The sequence below is a fragment of the Lissotriton vulgaris genome, chromosome 12 (genome assembly GCF_964263255.1).
Source record: "Lissotriton vulgaris chromosome 12, aLisVul1.2, whole genome shotgun sequence".
NCBI classification, from domain to species: Eukaryota; Metazoa; Chordata; class Amphibia; order Caudata; family Salamandridae; genus Lissotriton; species Lissotriton vulgaris.
Genome location: NC_141700.1, coordinates 445,776,161 through 445,791,816, shown reverse-complemented (window position 1 = coordinate 445,791,816; position 15,656 = coordinate 445,776,161). Strand labels below are relative to the sequence as shown.

Sequence of the window (15,656 nt, the reverse complement as noted above, 5' to 3'; positions counted from 1 at the left end):
GAAAAAAGATTAATTTTTCTTGTGTCTCATTTTTGACTGTTTATCACCTTGGATCAAACACTGCTTGAAGGATTGGATAAATACATTTGATAAAGTTGTAGAATTAATTATTATTCTGAAAGCTCCTGGAATATCTATTAATGGTTCTAAGTTCTAACGCCAAGTAACTTAATCTCTTATTTATTGCAATTTATTGAGGTCATTTTTGTTTTGTCTTGTTGATGAAATATAAAGATAGTATGAATGTAAACAGCTGAATATAAGCTTTCCAATTATCCCGGGTTAACAATCAGTAGCATTTCATCATCTGCTATTTCTTCAATAGTATGCTATATATTTAGTGAGCCTATTAGTTTAGTCTTTAGAGCATAAAGGTAAAAATGCCAAGGACATACTTTCAATCAGTCTCCAAGCCAATACTTGATGCTCCTTTAATGTTGAAAATAGATGTATTTTCTTCTGTATCATGTGTATCTCTATATTTCCTTTGAGGGGAAGCTGATAGAATGATTAAATGAACCAATTGCATATAGGTGATGAATTGTTATTTATTCCTAAAACACATGGAAAAAACATAAATGGTTCTATGTTCTAACACTAAGTATTAAAATCTCTTTTGTATTGTAATTTTTTTAAAGTCATATTATTTTCTTCATGTTGATAATATATATTTATAAGTTCATGGTAAACCTCTGAAATTAAGCTTTCCAAATCTCCCGGGTTAACTTTCATTAGCACTTCTTCATATGCTGGACTTCCAGCAATTCATGCAAAACGGCCTGTTAGCTCAGATGGTTAGAGCGTGGTGCTAATAACGCCAAGGTCACAGGTTCGATCCCTGTACAGGCCAAATTTAATTGTTTGTAAAAAGATACATTTTTCTTGTGTCTCATTTTTGACTGTTTATCACCTTGGATCAAACGGAGCTTGAAGGATTGGATGAATATATTTCGTATAGTTGTAGAATTAATTATTATTCTGAAAGCTCCTGGAATATCTATTAATGGTTCTAAGTTCTAACGCCAAGTAACTAAATCTATTATTTATTGCAATTCATTGAGGTCATTTTTGTTTTGTCTTGTTGATGAAATATAAAGATAGTATGAATGTAAACAGCTGAATATAAGCTTTCCAACTATCCCGGGTTAACAATCAGTAGCACTTCATCATCTGCTATTTCTTCAATAGTATGCTATATATTTAGTGAGCCTATTAGTTTAGTCTTTAGAGCATAAAGTTAAAAATGCCAAGGACATACTTTCAATCAGTCTCCAAGCCAATACTTGATGCTCCTTTAATGTTGAAAATAGATGTATTTTCTTCTGTATCATGTGTATGTCTATATTTCCTTTGAGGGGAAGCTGATAGAATGATTAGATGAATCAATTGCATATAGGTGATGAATTGTTATTTATTGCTAAAACACATGGAAAAAACATTAATGGTTTTAAGTTCTAACACTAAGTATGAAAATCTCTTTTGTATTGTAATTTTTTTAAAGTCATATTAGTTTCTTCATGTTGATATTATATCTTTATAACTTCATGGTAAACCTCTGAAATTAAGCTTTCCAAATCTCCCGGGTTAACTATCATTAGCACTTCTTCATATGCTGAACTTCCAGAAATTGTGCAAAACGGCCTGTTAGCTCAGATGGTTAGAGCGTGGTGCTAATAATGCCAAGGTCACAGGTTCGATCCCTGTACAGGCCAAGTTTAATTGTTTGAAAAAAGATTCATTTTTCTTGTGTCTCATTTTTGATTGTTTATCACCGTGGATCAAACACTGCTTGAAGGATTGGATAAATACATTTCATATAGTTGTAGAATTAATTATTATTCTGAAAGCTCCTGGAATATCTATTAATGGTTCTAAGTTCTAACGCCAAGTAACTAAATCTCTTATTTATTGCAATTTATTGAGGTCATTTTTGTTTTGTCTTGTTGATGAAATATAAAGATAGTATGAATGTAAACAGCTGAATATAAGCTTTCCAACTATTTCGGGTTAACAATCAATAGCACTTCTTCATCTGCTATTTCTTCAATGGTATGCTATATATTTATTGAGCATATTAGTTTAGTCTTTAGAGCATAAAGTTAAAAATGCCAAGGACATACCTTCAATCAGTCTCCAAGCCAATACTTGATGCTCCTTTAATGTTGAAAATAGATGTATTTTCTTCTGTATCATGTGTATCTCTATATTTCCTTTGAGGGGAAGCTGATAGAATGATTAAATGAATCAATTGCATATAGGTGATGAATTGTTATTTATTGCTAAAACACATGGAAAAAACATTAATGGTTCTAAGTTCTAAAACTAAGTATGAACATCTCTTTTGTATTGTAATTTTTTTAAAGTCATATTAGTTTCTTCATGTTGATATTATATATTTATAACTTCATGGTAAACCTCTGAAATTAAGCTTTCCAAATCTCCCAGGTTAACTATCATTAGCACTTCTTCATATGTTGGACTTCCAGAAAATTGTGCAAAATGGCCTGTTAGCTCAGATGGTTAGAGCGTGGTGCTAATAACGCCAAGGTCACAGGTTCGATCCCTGTACAGGCCAAGTTTAATTGTTTGAAAAAAGATTAATTTTTCTTGTGTCTCATTTTTGACTGTTTATCACCTTGGATCAAACACTGCTTGAAGGATTGGATAAATACATTTGATATAGTTGTAGAATTAATTATTATTCTGAAAGCTCCTGAAATATCTATTAATGGTTCTAAGTTCTAACGCCAAGTAACTAAATCTCTTATTTATTGCAATTTATTGAGGTCATTTTTGTTTTGTCTTGTTGATGAAATATAAAGATAGTATGAATGTAAACAGCTGAATATAAGCTTTCCAACTATCCCGGGTTAACAATCGGTAGCACTTCATCATCTGCTATTTCTTCAATAGTATGCTATATATTTAGTGAGCCTATTAGTTTAGTCTTTAGAGCATAAAGTTAAAAATGCCAAGCACATACTTTCAATCAATCTCCTAGCCAATACTTGATGCTCCTTTAATGTTGAAAATAGATGTATTTTCTTCTGTATCATGTGTATCTCTATATTTTGTTTGAGGGGAAGCTGATAGAATGATTAAATGAATCAATTGCATATAGGTGATGAATTGTTATTTATTGCTAAAACACATGGAAAAAACATTAATGGTTCTAAGTTCTAACAGTAAGTATGAAAATCTCTTTTGTATTGTAATTTTTTTAAAGTCATATTAGTTTCTTCATGTTGATATTATATATTTATAACTTCATGGTAAACCTCTGAAATTAAGCTTTCCAAATCTCCCGGGTTAACTATCATTAGCACTTCTTCATATGCTGGACTTCCAGCAATTCATGCAAAATGCCCTGTTAGCTCAGATGGTTAGAGCGTGGTGCTAATAACGCCAAGGTCACAGGTTCGATCCCTGTACAGGCCAAGTTTAATTGTTTGAAAAAAGATTAATTTTTCTTGTGTCTCATTTTTGACTGTTTATCACCTTGGATCAAACACTGCTTGAAGGATTGGATGAATACATTTCATATAGTTGTAGAATTAATTATTATTCTGAAAGCTCCTGGAATATCTATTAATGGTTCTAAGTTCTAACTCCAAGTAACTAAATCTCTTCTTTATTGCAATTCATTGAGTTCATTTTTGTTTTGTCTTGTTGATGAAATATAAAGATAGTATGAATATAAACAGCTGAATATAAGTTTTCCAACTATCCCGGGTTAACAATCAGTAGCACTTCATCATCTGCTATTTCTTCAATAGTATGCTATATATTTAGTGAGCCTATTAGTTTAGTCTTTAGAGCAAAAAGTTAAAAATAGCAAGGACATATTTTCAATCAGTCTCCAAGCCAATACTTGATGCTCCTTTAATGTTGAAAATAGATGTATTTTCTTCTGTATCATGTGTATGTCTATATTTCCTTTGAGGGGAAGCTGATAGAATGATTAGATGAATCAATTGCATATAGGTGATGAATTGTTATTTATTGCTAAAACACATGGAAAAAACATTAATGGTTCTAAGTTCTAACACTAAGTATGAAAATCTCTTTTGTATTGTAATTTTTTTAGAGTCATATTAGTTTCTTCATGTTGATATTATATAAGTATAACTTCATGGTAAACCTCTGAAATTAAGCTTTCCAAATCTCCCGGGTTAACTATCATTAGCACTTCTTCACATGCTGGACTTCAAGGAAATTGTGCAAAACGGCCTGTTAGCTCAGATGGTTAGAGCGTGGTGCTAATAACGCCAAGGTCACAGGTTCGATCCCTGTACAGGCCAAGTGTAATTGTTTGAAAAAAGATTAATTTTTCTTGTGTCTCATTTTTGACTGTTTATCACCTTGGATCAAACACTGCTTGAAGGATTGGATAAATACATTTGATAAAGTTGTAGAATTAATTATTATTCTGAAAGCTCCTGGAATATCTATTAATGGTTCTAAGTTCTAACGCCAAGTAACTTAATCTCTTATTTATTGCAATTTATTGAGGTCATTTTTGTTTTGTCTTGTTGATGAAATATAAAGATAGTATGAATGTAAACAGCTGAATATAAGCTTTCCAACTATCCCGGGTTAACAATCGGTAGCACTTCATCATCTGCTATTTCTTCAATAGTATGCTATATATTTAGTGAGCCTATTAGTTTAGTCTTTAGAGCATAAAGTTAAAAATGCCAAGCACATACTTTCAATCAATCTCCTAGCCAATACTTGATGCTCCTTTAATGTTGAAAATAGATGTATTTTCTTCTGTATCATGTGTATCTCTATATTTTGTTTGAGGGGAAGCTGATAGAATGATTAAATGAATCAATTGCATATAGGTGATGAATTGTTATTTATTGCTAAAACACATGGAAAAAACATTAATGGTTCTAAGTTCTAACAGTAAGTATGAAAATCTCTTTTGTATTGTAATTTTTTTAAAGTCATATTAGTTTCTTCATGTTGATATTATATATTTATAACTTCATGGTAAACCTCTGAAATTAAGCTTTCCAAATCTCCCGGGTTAACTATCATTAGCACTTCTTCATATGCTGGACTTCCAGCAATTCATGCAAAATGCCCTGTTAGCTCAGATGGTTAGAGCGTGGTGCTAATAACGCCAAGGTCACAGGTTCGATCCCTGTACAGGCCAAGTTTAATTGTTTGAAAAAAGATTAATTTTTCTTGTGTCTCATTTTTGACTGTTTATCACCTTGGATCAAACACTGCTTGAAGGATTGGATGAATACATTTCATATAGTTGTAGAATTAATTATTATTCTGAAAGCTCCTGGAATATCTATTAATGGTTCTAAGTTCTAACTCCAAGTAACTAAATCTCTTCTTTATTGCAATTCATTGAGTTCATTTTTGTTTTGTCTTGTTGATGAAATATAAAGATAGTATGAATGTAAACAGCTGAATATAAGCTTTCCAACTATCCCGGGTTAACAATCAGTAGCACTTCATCATCTGCTATTTCTTCAATAGTATGCTATATATTTAGTGAGCCTATTAGTTTAGTCTTTAGAGCAAAAAGTTAAAAATAGCAAGGACATATTTTCAATCAGTCTCCAAGCCAATACTTGATGCTCCTTTAATGTTGAAAATAGATGTATTTTCTTCTGTATCATGTGTATGTCTATATTTCCTTTGAGGGGAAGCTGATAGAATGATTAGATGAATCAATTGCATATAGGTGATGAATTGTTATTTATTGCTAAAACACATGGAAAAAACATTAATGGTTCTAAGTTCTAACACTAAGTATGAAAATCTCTTTTGTATTGTAATTTTTTTAGAGTCATATTAGTTTCTTCATGTTGATATTATATAAGTATAACTTCATGGTAAACCTCTGAAATTAAGCTTTCCAAATCTCCCGGGTTAACTATCATTAGCACTTCTTCACATGCTGGACTTCAAGGAAATTGTGCAAAACGGCCTGTTAGCTCAGATGGTTAGAGCGTGGTGCTAATAACGCCAAGGTCACAGGTTCGATCCCTGTACAGGCCAAGTGTAATTGTTTGAAAAAAGATTAATTTTTCTTGTGTCTCATTTTTGACTGTTTATCACCTTGGATCAAACACTGCTTGAAGGATTGGATAAATACATTTGATAAAGTTGTAGAATTAATTATTATTCTGAAAGCTCCTGGAATATCTATTAATGGTTCTAAGTTCTAACGCCAAGTAACTTAATCTCTTATTTATTGCAATTTATTGAGGTCATTTTTGTTTTGTCTTGTTGATGAAATATAAAGATAGTATGAATGTAAACAGCTGAATATAAGCTTTCCAATTATCCCGGGTTAACAATCAGTAGCACTTCATCATCTGCTATTTCTTCAATAGTATGCTATATATTTAGTGAGCCTATTAGTTTAGTCTTTAGAGCATAAAGGTAAAAATGCCAAGGACATACTTTCAATCAGTCTCCAAGCCAATACTTGATGCTCCTTTAATGTTGAAAATAGATGTATTTTCTTCTGTATCATGTGTATCTCTATATTTCCTTTGAGGGGAAGCTGATAGAATGATTAAATGAACCAATTGCATATAGGTGATGAATTGTTATTTATTCCTAAAACACATGGAAAAAACATAAATGGTTCTAAGTTCTAACACTAAGTATTAAAATCTCTTTTGTATTGTAATTTTTTTAAAGTCATAATATTTTCTTCATGTTGATAATATATATTTATAAGTTCATGGTAAACCTCTGAAATTAAGCTTTCCAAATCTCCCGGGTTAACTTTCATTAGCACTTCTTCATATGCTGGACTTCCAGCAATTCATGCAAAATGGCCTGTTAGCTCAGATGGTTAGAGCGTGGTGCTAATAACGCCAAGGTCACAGGTTCGATCCCTGTACAGGCCAAGTTTAATTGTTTGTAAAAAGATACATTTTTCTTGTGTCTCATTTTTGACTGTTTATCACCTTGGATCAAACGGAGCTTGAAGGATTGGATGAATATATTTCGTATAGTTGTAGAATTAATTATTATTCTGAAAGCTCCTGGAATATCTATTAATGGTTCTAAGTTCTAACGCCAAGTAACTAAATCTATTATTTATTGCAATTCATTGAGGTCATTTTTGTTTTGTCTTGTTGATGAAATATAAAGATAGTATGAATGTAAACAGCTGAATATAAGCTTTCCAACTATCCCGGGTTAACAATCAGTAGCACTTCATCATCTGCTATTTCTTCAATAGTATGCTATATATTTAGTGAGCCTATTAGTTTAGTCTTTAGAGCATAAAGTTAAAAATGCCAAGGACATACTTTCAATCAGTCTCCAAGCCAATACTTGATGCTCCTTTAATGTTGAAAATAGATGTATTTTCTTCTGTATCATGTGTATGTCTATATTTCCTTTGAGGGGAAGCTGATAGAATGATTAGATGAATCAATTGCATATAGGTGATGAATTGTTATTTATTGCTAAAACACATGGAAAAAACATTAATGGTTTTAAGTTCTAACACTAAGTATGAAAATCTCTTTTGTAAGGTAATTTTTTTAAAGTCATATTAGTTTCTTCATGTTGATATTATATCTTTATAACTTCATGGTAAACCTCTGAAATTAAGCTTTCCAAATCTCCCGGGTTAACTATCATTAGCACTTCTTCATATGCTGGACTTCCAGGAAATTGTGCAAAACGGCCTGTTAGCTCAGATGGTTAGAGCGTGGTGCTAATAAGGCCAAGGTCACAGGTTCGATCCCTGTACAGGCCAAGTTTAATTGTTTGAAAAAAGATTAATTTTTCTTGTGTCTCATTTTTGACTGTTTATCACCTTGGATCAAACACTGCTTGAAGGATTGGATAAATACATTTGATATAGTTGTAGAATTAATTATTATTCTGAAAGCTCCTGAAATATCTATTAATGGTTCTAAGTTCTAACGCCAAGTAACTAAATCTCTTATTTATTGCAATTTATTGAGGTCATTTTTGTTTTGTCTTGTTGATGAAATATAAAGATAGTATGAATGTAAACAGCTGAATATAAGCTTTCCAACTATCCCGGGTTAACAATCGGTAGCACTTCATCATCTGCTATTTCTTCAATAGTATGCTATATATTTAGTGAGCCTATTAGTTTAGTCTTTAGAGCATAAAGTTAAAAATGCCAAGCACATACTTTCAATCAATCTCCTAGCCAATACTTGATGCTCCTTTAATGTTGAAAATAGATGTATTTTCTTCTGTATCATGTGTATCTCTATATTTTGTTTGAGGGGAAGCTGATAGAATGATTAAATGAATCAATTGCATATAGGTGATGAATTGTTATTTATTGCTAAAACACATGGAAAAAACATTAATGGTTCTAAGTTCTAACAGTAAGTATGAAAATCTCTTTTGTATTGTAATTTTTTTAAAGTCATATTAGTTTCTTCATGTTGATATTATATATTTATAACTTCATGGTAAACCTCTGAAATTAAGCTTTCCAAATCTCCCGGGTTAACTATCATTAGCACTTCTTCATATGCTGGACTTCCAGCAATTCATGCAAAATGCCCTGTTAGCTCAGATGGTTAGAGCGTGGTGCTAATAACGCCAAGGTCACAGGTTCGATCCCTGTACAGGCCAAGTTTAATTGTTTGAAAAAAGATTAATTTTTCTTGTGTCTCATTTTTGACTGTTTATCACCTTGGATCAAACACTGCTTGAAGGATTGGATGAATACATTTCATATAGTTGTAGAATTAATTATTATTCTGAAAGCTCCTGGAATATCTATTAATGGTTCTAAGTTCTAACTCCAAGTAACTAAATCTCTTCTTTATTGCAATTCATTGAGTTCATTTTTGTTTTGTCTTGTTGATGAAATATAAAGATAGTATGAATGTAAACAGCTGAATATAAGCTTTCCAACTATCCCGGGTTAACAATCAGTAGCACTTCATCATCTGCTATTTCTTCAATAGTATGCTATATATTTAGTGAGCCTATTAGTTTAGTCTTTAGAGCAAAAAGTTAAAAATAGCAAGGACATATTTTCAATCAGTCTCCAAGCCAATACTTGATGCTCCTTTAATGTTGAAAATAGATGTATTTTCTTCTGTATCATGTGTATGTCTATATTTCCTTTGAGGGGAAGCTGATAGAATGATTAGATGAATCAATTGCATATAGGTGATGAATTGTTATTTATTGCTAAAACACATGGAAAAAACATTAATGGTTCTAAGTTCTAACACTAAGTATGAAAATCTCTTTTGTATTGTAATTTTTTTAGAGTCATATTAGTTTCTTCATGTTGATATTATATAAGTATAACTTCATGGTAAACCTCTGAAATTAAGCTTTCCAAATCTCCCGGGTTAACTATCATTAGCACTTCTTCACATGCTGGACTTCAAGGAAATTGTGCAAAACGGCCTGTTAGCTCAGATGGTTAGAGCGTGGTGCTAATAACGCCAAGGTCACAGGTTCGATCCCTGTACAGGCCAAGTGTAATTGTTTGAAAAAAGATTAATTTTTCTTGTGTCTCATTTTTGACTGTTTATCACCTTGGATCAAACACTGCTTGAAGGATTGGATAAATACATTTGATAAAGTTGTAGAATTAATTATTATTCTGAAAGCTCCTGGAATATCTATTAATGGTTCTAAGTTCTAACGCCAAGTAACTTAATCTCTTATTTATTGCAATTTATTGAGGTCATTTTTGTTTTGTCTTGTTGATGAAATATAAAGATAGTATGAATGTAAACAGCTGAATATAAGCTTTCCAACTATCCCGGGTTAACAATCGGTAGCACTTCATCATCTGCTATTTCTTCAATAGTATGCTATATATTTAGTGAGCCTATTAGTTTAGTCTTTAGAGCATAAAGTTAAAAATGCCAAGCACATACTTTCAATCAATCTCCTAGCCAATACTTGATGCTCCTTTAATGTTGAAAATAGATGTATTTTCTTCTGTATCATGTGTATCTCTATATTTTGTTTGAGGGGAAGCTGATAGAATGATTAAATGAATCAATTGCATATAGGTGATGAATTGTTATTTATTGCTAAAACACATGGAAAAAACATTAATGGTTCTAAGTTCTAACAGTAAGTATGAAAATCTCTTTTGTATTGTAATTTTTTTAAAGTCATATTAGTTTCTTCATGTTGATATTATATATTTATAACTTCATGGTAAACCTCTGAAATTAAGCTTTCCAAATCTCCCGGGTTAACTATCATTAGCACTTCTTCATATGCTGGACTTCCAGCAATTCATGCAAAATGCCCTGTTAGCTCAGATGGTTAGAGCGTGGTGCTAATAACGCCAAGGTCACAGGTTCGATCCCTGTACAGGCCAAGTTTAATTGTTTGAAAAAAGATTAATTTTTCTTGTGTCTCATTTTTGACTGTTTATCACCTTGGATCAAACACTGCTTGAAGGATTGGATGAATACATTTCATATAGTTGTAGAATTAATTATTATTCTGAAAGCTCCTGGAATATCTATTAATGGTTCTAAGTTCTAACTCCAAGTAACTAAATCTCTTCTTTATTGCAATTCATTGAGTTCATTTTTGTTTTGTCTTGTTGATGAAATATAAAGATAGTATGAATGTAAACAGCTGAATATAAGCTTTCCAACTATCCCGGGTTAACAATCAGTAGCACTTCATCATCTGCTATTTCTTCAATAGTATGCTATATATTTAGTGAGCCTATTAGTTTAGTCTTTAGAGCAAAAAGTTAAAAATAGCAAGGACATATTTTCAATCAGTCTCCAAGCCAATACTTGATGCTCCTTTAATGTTGAAAATAGATGTATTTTCTTCTGTATCATGTGTATGTCTATATTTCCTTTGAGGGGAAGCTGATAGAATGATTAGATGAATCAATTGCATATAGGTGATGAATTGTTATTTATTGCTAAAACACATGGAAAAAACATTAATGGTTCTAAGTTCTAACACTAAGTATGAAAATCTCTTTTGTATTGTAATTTTTTTAGAGTCATATTAGTTTCTTCATGTTGATATTATATAAGTATAACTTCATGGTAAACCTCTGAAATTAAGCTTTCCAAATCTCCCGGGTTAACTATCATTAGCACTTCTTCACATGCTGGACTTCAAGGAAATTGTGCAAAACGGCCTGTTAGCTCAGATGGTTAGAGCGTGGTGCTAATAACGCCAAGGTCACAGGTTCGATCCCTGTACAGGCCAAGTGTAATTGTTTGAAAAAAGATTAATTTTTCTTGTGTCTCATTTTTGACTGTTTATCACCTTGGATCAAACACTGCTTGAAGGATTGGATAAATACATTTGATAAAGTTGTAGAATTAATTATTATTCTGAAAGCTCCTGGAATATCTATTAATGGTTCTAAGTTCTAACGCCAAGTAACTTAATCTCTTATTTATTGCAATTTATTGAGGTCATTTTTGTTTTGTCTTGTTGATGAAATATAAAGATAGTATGAATGTAAACAGCTGAATATAAGCTTTCCAATTATCCCGGGTTAACAATCAGTAGCACTTCATCATCTGCTATTTCTTCAATAGTATGCTATATATTTAGTGAGCCTATTAGTTTAGTCTTTAGAGCATAAAGGTAAAAATGCCAAGGACATACTTTCAATCAGTCTCCAAGCCAATACTTGATGCTCCTTTAATGTTGAAAATAGATGTATTTTCTTCTGTATCATGTGTATCTCTATATTTCCTTTGAGGGGAAGCTGATAGAATGATTAAATGAACCAATTGCATATAGGTGATGAATTGTTATTTATTCCTAAAACACATGGAAAAAACATAAATGGTTCTAAGTTCTAACACTAAGTATTAAAATCTCTTTTGTATTGTAATTTTTTTAAAGTCATAATATTTTCTTCATGTTGATAATATATATTTATAAGTTCATGGTAAACCTCTGAAATTAAGCTTTCCAAATCTCCCGGGTTAACTTTCATTAGCACTTCTTCATATGCTGGACTTCCAGCAATTTATGCAAAACGGCCTGTTAGCTCAGATGGTTAGAGCGTGGTGCTAATAACGCCAAGGTCACAGGTTCGATCCCTGTACAGGCCAAGTTTAATTGTTTGTAAAAAGATACATTTTTCTTGTGTCTCATTTTTGACTGTTTATCACCTTGGATCAAACGGAGCTTGAAGGATTGGATGAATATATTTCGTATAGTTGTAGAATTAATTATTATTCTGAAAGCTCCTGGAATATCTATTAATGGTTCTAAGTTCTAACGCCAAGTAACTAAATCTATTATTTATTGCAATTCATTGAGGTCATTTTCGTTTTGTCTTGTTGATGAAATATAAAGATAGTATGAATGTAAACAGCTGAATATAAGCTTTCCAACTATCCCGGGTTAACAATCAGTAGCACTTCATCATCTGCTATTTCTTCAATAGTATGCTATATATTTAGTGAGCCTATTAGTTTAGTCTTTAGAGCATAAAGTTAAAAATGCCAAGCACATACTTTCAATCAATCTCCTAGCCAATATTTGATGCTCCTTTAATGTTGAAAATAGATGTATTTTCTTCTGTATCATGTGTATCTCTATATTTTGTTTGAGGGGAAGCTGAGAGAATGATTAAATGAATCAATTGCATATAGGTGATGAATTGTTATTTATTGCTAAAACACATGGAAAAAACATTAATGGTTCTAAGTTCTAACACTAAGCATGAACATCTCTTTTGTATTGTAATTATTTTAAAGTCATATTAGTTTCTTCATGTTGATATTATATATTTATAACTTCATGGTAAACCTCTGAAATTAAGCTTTCCAAATCTCCCGGGTTAACTATCATTAGCACTTCTTCATATGCTGGACCTCCAGGAAGTTGTGCAAAACGGCCTGTTAGCTCAGATGGTTAGAGCGTGGTGCTAATTACACCAAGGTCACAGGTTCTATCCCTGTACAGGCCAAGTTTAATTGATTGTAAAAAGATTAATTTTTCTTTTGTCTCATTTTTGACTGTTTATCACCTTGGATGAAACGCTGCTTGAAGGATTGGATGAATACATTTGATATAGTTGTAGAATTAATTATTATTCTGAAAGCTCCTGGAATATCTATTAATGGTTCTAAGTTCTAACACCAAGTAACTTAATCTCTTATTTATTGCAATTTATTGAGGTCATTTTTGTTTTGTCTTGTTGATGAAATATAAAGATAGTATGAATGTAAACAGCTGAATATAAGCTTTCCAACTATCTCGGGTTAACAATCAATAGCACTTCATCATCTGCTATTTCTTCAATGGTATGCTATATATTTATTGAGCCTATTAGTTTAGTCTTTAGAGCATAAAGTTAAAAATGCCAAGGACATACCTTCAATCAGTCTCCAAGCCAATACTTGATGCTCCTTTAATGTTGAAAATAGATGTATTTTCTTCTGTATCATGTGTATCTCTATATTTCCTTTGAGGGGAAGCTGATAGAATGATTAAATGAATCAATTGCATATAGGTGATGAATTGTTATTTATTGCTAAAACACATGGAAAAAACATTAATGGTTCTAAGTTCTAAAACTAAGTATGAACATCTCTTTTGTATTGTAATTTTTTTAAAGTCATATTAGTTTCTTCATGTTGATATTATATATTTATAACTTCATGGTAAACCTCTGATATTAAGCTTTCCAAATCTCCCAGGTTAACTATCATTAGCACTTCTTCATATGTTGGACTTCCAGGAAATTGTGCAAAATGGCCTGTTAGCTCAGATGGTTAGAGCGTGGTGCTAATAACGCCAAGGTCACAGGTTATATCCCTGTACAGGCCAAGTTTAATTGTTTGAAAAAAGATTAATTTTTCTTGTGTCTCATTTTTGACTGTTTATCACCTTGGATGAAACGCTGCTTGAAGGATTGGATGAATACATTTGATATAGTTGTAGAATTAATTATTATTCTGAAAGCTCCTGGAATATCTATTAATGGTTCTAAGTTCTAACGCCAAGTAACTAAATCTTCTATTTATTGCAATTTATTGAGGTCATTTTTGTTTTGTCTTGTTGATGAAATATAAAGATAGTATGAATGTAAACAGCTGAATATAAGCTTTCCAACTATCCCGGGTTAACAATCGATAGCACTTCATCATCTGCTATTTCTTCAATGGTATGCTATATATTTATTGAGCCTATTAGTTTAGTCTTTAGAGCATAAAGTTAAAAATGCCAAGGACATACCTTCAATCAGTCTCCAAGCCAATACTTGATGCTCCTTTAATGTTGAAAATAGATGTATTTTCTTCTGTATCATGTGTATCTCTATATTTCCTTTGAGGGGAAGCTGATAGAGTGATTAAATGAATCAATTGCATATAGGTGTTGAATTGTTATTTATTGCTAAAACACATGGAAAAAACATTAATGGTTCTAAGTTCTAACACTAAGTATGAAAATCTCTTTTGTATTGTAATTTTTTTAAAGTCATATTAGTTTCTTCATGTTGATATTATATATTTATAACTTCATGGTAAACCTCTGAAATTAAGCTTTCCAAATCTCCCGGGTTAACTATCATTAGCACTTCTTCACATGCTGGACTTCAAGGAAATTGTGCAAAACGGCCTGTTAGCTCAGATGGTTAGAGCGTGGTGCTAATAACGCCAAGGTCACAGGTTCGATCCCTGTACAGGCCAAGTTTAATTGTTTGAAAAACGATTAATTTTTCTTGTGTCTCATTTTTGACTGTTTATCACCTTGGATCAAACACTGCTTGAAGGATTGGATAAATACATTTGATAAAGTTGTAGAATTAATTATTATTCTGAAAGCTCCTGGAATATCTATTAATGGTTCTAAGTTCTAACGCCAAGTAACTTAATCTCTTATTTATTGCAATTTATTGAGGTCATTTTTGTTTTGTCTTGTTGATGAAATATAAAGATAGTATGAATGTAAACAGCTGAATATAAGCTTTCCAATTATCCCGGGTTAACAATCAGTAGCATTTCATCATCTGCTATTTCTTCAATAGTATGCTATATATTTAGTGAGCCTATTAGTTTAGTCTTTAGAGCATAAAGGTAAAAATGCCAAGGACATACTTTCAATCAGTCTCCAAGCCAATACTTGATGCTCCTTTAATGTTGAAAATAGATGTATTTTCTTCTGTATCATGTGTATCTCTATATTTCCTTTGAGGGGAAGCTGATAAAATGATTAAATGAACCAATTGCATATAGGTGATGAATTGTTATTTATTCCTAAAACACATGGAAAAAACATAAATGGTTCTAAGTTCTAACACTAAGTATTAAAATCTCTTTTGTATTGTAATTTTTTTAAAGTCATATTATTTTCTTCATGTTGATAATATATATTTATAAGTTCATGGTAAACCTCTGAAATTAAGCTTTCCAAATCTCCCGGGTTAACTTTCATTAGCACTTCTTCATATGCTGGACTTCCAGCAATTCATGCAAAACGGCCTGTTAGCTCAGATGGTTAGAGCGTGGTGCTAATAACGCCAAGGTCACAGGTTCGATCCCTGTACAGGCCAAGTTTAATTGTTTGAAAAAAGATTAATTTTTCTTGTGTCTCATTTTTGATTGTTTATCACCGTGGATCAAACACTGCTTGAAGGATTGGATAAATACATTTCATATAGTTGTAGAATTAATTATTATTCTGAAAGC

The 15,656-nt window shown here is 31.7% G+C and overlaps 10 non-coding genes across 10 annotated transcripts; all 10 read left to right on the top strand.

Annotated features, from left to right (window-relative positions):
• Window positions 1-776: 776 nt before the first annotated feature.
• TRNAI-AAU (transfer RNA isoleucine (anticodon AAU)) lies at window positions 777-850 on the top strand. Its single transcript has one exon. It is a non-coding gene; the product is annotated as a tRNA-Ile (tRNA).
• A 1,651-nt stretch (window positions 851-2,501) lies between these two features.
• TRNAI-AAU (transfer RNA isoleucine (anticodon AAU)) lies at window positions 2,502-2,575 on the top strand. The gene has a single exon. It is a non-coding gene; the product is annotated as a tRNA-Ile (tRNA).
• A 1,652-nt stretch (window positions 2,576-4,227) lies between these two features.
• Window positions 4,228-4,301, top strand: TRNAI-AAU (transfer RNA isoleucine (anticodon AAU)). The gene has a single exon. It is a non-coding gene; the product is annotated as a tRNA-Ile (tRNA).
• A 1,652-nt stretch (window positions 4,302-5,953) lies between these two features.
• TRNAI-AAU (transfer RNA isoleucine (anticodon AAU)) lies at window positions 5,954-6,027 on the top strand. The gene has a single exon. It is a non-coding gene; the product is annotated as a tRNA-Ile (tRNA).
• Window positions 6,028-6,816: 789 nt separating this feature from the next.
• TRNAI-AAU (transfer RNA isoleucine (anticodon AAU)) lies at window positions 6,817-6,890 on the top strand. The gene has a single exon. It is a non-coding gene; the product is annotated as a tRNA-Ile (tRNA).
• Window positions 6,891-9,405: 2,515 nt separating this feature from the next.
• TRNAI-AAU (transfer RNA isoleucine (anticodon AAU)) lies at window positions 9,406-9,479 on the top strand. The gene has a single exon. It is a non-coding gene; the product is annotated as a tRNA-Ile (tRNA).
• Window positions 9,480-11,131: 1,652 nt separating this feature from the next.
• Window positions 11,132-11,205, top strand: TRNAI-AAU (transfer RNA isoleucine (anticodon AAU)). Its single transcript has one exon. It is a non-coding gene; the product is annotated as a tRNA-Ile (tRNA).
• A 789-nt stretch (window positions 11,206-11,994) lies between these two features.
• TRNAI-AAU (transfer RNA isoleucine (anticodon AAU)) lies at window positions 11,995-12,068 on the top strand. Its single transcript has one exon. It is a non-coding gene; the product is annotated as a tRNA-Ile (tRNA).
• A 2,515-nt stretch (window positions 12,069-14,583) lies between these two features.
• Window positions 14,584-14,657, top strand: TRNAI-AAU (transfer RNA isoleucine (anticodon AAU)). Its single transcript has one exon. It is a non-coding gene; the product is annotated as a tRNA-Ile (tRNA).
• A 789-nt stretch (window positions 14,658-15,446) lies between these two features.
• On the top strand, window positions 15,447-15,520 carry TRNAI-AAU (transfer RNA isoleucine (anticodon AAU)). The gene has a single exon. It is a non-coding gene; the product is annotated as a tRNA-Ile (tRNA).
• The last annotated feature ends 136 nt before the right edge of the window (window positions 15,521-15,656 follow it).